Consider the following 3,432-nt stretch of genomic DNA (forward strand, 5'->3'; position numbering starts at 1 on the left):
TAGATGTAGGACCCAGACCCATGAGAGGGAGGAGGGAGAGCGTGTTAATTTCAGAGTCTCCTTTGGTGGGTGATTATTAAAGCCAAGGTGACACAAACTAACGATTGTAGCTATTTCCTGCATTCTCTATTTTGTTCCACTGACTCATTTGCCTATCATGAAGCTGATAGCAAACTCGCTCGATTCTTGCAACTCAAAAATGAGTCTTGAGCCCAACTAATATAAGACATCCACCTTGGTCCTTCTATTTCAAAGTTGTTTCAGCACTTCTAGGTGCTTTGCTTGTCCATATAAATTTTAGAATCAGCCAAAATAATCGTACAGGATTTTTAGGGTTATATTGAGCAAATAAACCAATTTGGTGAGCATTAGTATTTTAATAATGGTTGGTGTTCCAAACCATTTCTATAGGCACTCTTTAATTTTTCTCAACAACGTTTTGTCATTGTCAAGGTGCATATGTTGCACATACTTTGTAACACTTCCCTAAGAATTTTCTGATTTTACATTGTTTTCAATGTTCTTTTTGCTTCATTTTCTGGTTGCTTGTATCTATTGCAGAGGAACACAATTGACTTTTATATTGATCTTATATTCTGCTACCTAAATAAACGCATTTTCAGTTCTAGTAGAATTATTTTATAGAGACCGAAGGATTTTCTACATGTTTTCTACATTGATCTCGGTGTCTATGAAGGAAGATACTTTTATTTCATCCCATTGAATGTGGAATATTTGTATTTATTCTGCTAGGTTTATCTATGAGTCTGAAATGACATTGCCTTATCTCTGCCTCTGACTAGGCGCTCTTCCTGCTGTCTTGGCTACTTCTGCCCCAGTGAAGATCTGAAGAGAAGGTAAGAAGGTGGCTTTCTCTGGCCTCATTTTTCATAATAATTTTGGTCTTTCTCAATCCAATATTTAAAGAAAAGGGAGAGAAAGAGGAAAACCGAGAAGCAAAAGCATATAAGTGAACGATGCGGAATTGTGCATCCTTGATTGATTCATGTTGTTGCTAAAACATTTAGATACTTTATTTACATACATACAGTTTGTATTTTGTCTCTATATTCAGCGACAACACTGATATATTGAATAATCACTATAAGAATACAGAAAAAAAGTTAAATCCCAAAACAAAACTTACTGCCTTTGAGTCAATGTCATCTAATAAGGAGTGTACAGGACAGGGTAGAACTCTCCCTGTGAGTTTCCAAGACTGTAACTCGTTATACACTTAGGAAGCCCAGTAGCAAACAGCCAATCTTGCTGATTGCAGTCCAATGCAACCACCAAGCTACCAGGATTCCTGTAGATTAGTAGAAATTACTAATAAAATCAGACCAGAGATAAGAGTAATCAAAACTGTTTACACTTGTTAGGATACACACGCACTCACACAAGCTACGGCAGTATAGTCATAGGAGGAAGTGTCCAAGACTTTGGGAACATTTTTCATTATTTTATCATTCCATTTTCTCATGAACTTTTTGAAATCCCCTCATTTGTCCTGAAACTCACATCCAATTTTCTCCTTATATTTTAACTCCATATTGCTGATACTTTCCTATTAAGGTGATGATGGCTTATATTAATAATATGAACTGAACTTTTTAATATGGGCAGATTTTACTGTAGTAAAAGGCAATCTATGAATTATGCAAGACATATGACAGCCAGATACACCTATATCACTGTAAAGTTGCAGTTAGAAAAATACAAAAAGAAGTGTTTCTCTCCAGGGTATAATTAAAATTGAAAACAAGGCAATGAATTCTCATTCAAATTTCATAAAATTATAAACCAGGGGGAAAAAAATCTCACCTTGTTTCTTTACCTTTCTGTAAATCCAAGATGACCGAAAATAGTGACAATCTATTTTTGTGAGTAAATCAGCACAAGCAAAAGACACTTTGACCCATGAATAAAGAATGTAAGTCAATATAGTGAATATTAGAACTTTCATACATTGTGAAAGTAACATTTTGAGATGACATAAAATTGCTGTTACTTCTGTTTGATAAATTTCTTATTTACTACAATCTACATGTTCACCTTAAAGTACATATATATATTAATTATAACAGTGAAACACAAGCTACCTTACAGAATTAAAAAATGTATACCTAATTTGCAACTGTACTTTCTAAATTACTTCACACAGTGCGTTGTGCATAAGAATTGCCTGAAGAGGTGCTTAGGTCTATATATTTGTAAAACAAAGTCCCCCTGTCTCCAGGACAGAAAAGAGCCTCCAGTTAGGTCGAGTGTCTGTCACTCAAAATAATGCTACTTTCTGCAGCTTCCGTTGGCTAGAATATTTGTGAGGAAACATGTTATTCAGTCAGTATTATATTATTTGGACATATTCTCCAGCAAGAGTAAAGGGAATGTGGGGAGAGGAGGGGAGGAAGGGGGACTGATCTGGATGATCTAGAAGTAACCACACCAACCCCCTCCATGGGGCCCAACAACAGAAACCACGGGGGAAGGGAGACAGCAATGGTCTGTGTAAGTTATGAAAATAATAATAATAATGTATAATTGACCAAGGGGTCATGAGGGTACGGTTGGTGAGGGAGGGGAAAAGAGTAGCTGATACCAAGGACTCAATAGAAAATAATGATGGCAACATATGTACAAATATGCTTGCTGTAATTGATGTATGGTTGTTATAAGAGACGTAAAAGCCCCAAATAAAATAGCTTTAAATTAAAAAAATTAAAGGTCCTAGCCTTGAAAACTAGTCAAGTAGTTCTACTTCACACAAATAAGGTCACTATGAATTAGAGTTGATTTGACAGCAGCTAACAGCACCAAACAATAGCTTTACCATTTCCAGAATAGCATATCATTGGAATAATGCAGTATGCACGATTTTCAGACTGCAGGTGTTTGGAGATATAGCCATTATAATAAGGGTGTACTCGTATCTACAGCCCTGTGAACTACAAATAGTTAACACACTTGGTTACTAGCCAAATTGTTGGAAGTGCAAGTCTGCCCAGAGGCACCTCAGAACAAAGGCCCGATGAGCTACTTCTGATACATCAGTCACTATAAATCCTATGGAGAGCATTTTTACTCCGACACACATGGGCCATCCTAAACTGTTAGAAGTGACACCATAGCAACTTGGGGTTTTTTTTCTCTTAATTTTCATAGTGGTATCCCATTTTTATTTTTCTCCAGGTACTTCTAATAAAGGTTGTCCATTGGTCCACCGTCTGAGAAATTCAGCTTTTATGATATCAATCCACACAGGAGTCAGGTGGGGTTGTTCTTAACATGCAACAGTTTTACTTGGAGAAAGGTACTAATGTTGCTAAAACGCAAAAGTAGTTCTTGGGGAATGGTACTAATGATTCTAGCATGCTCCTAGCAGAGGTCAATGCTTATACCTTAAGGATCATGCTTTCAGAAGCAAATTTC

The sequence above is a fragment of the Echinops telfairi genome, unplaced genomic scaffold, assembly GCF_000313985.2.
Source record: "Echinops telfairi isolate 266 unplaced genomic scaffold, ASM31398v2 ScPeMD7_7472;HRSCAF=8510, whole genome shotgun sequence".
Classification (NCBI taxonomy): domain Eukaryota; kingdom Metazoa; phylum Chordata; class Mammalia; order Afrosoricida; family Tenrecidae; genus Echinops; species Echinops telfairi.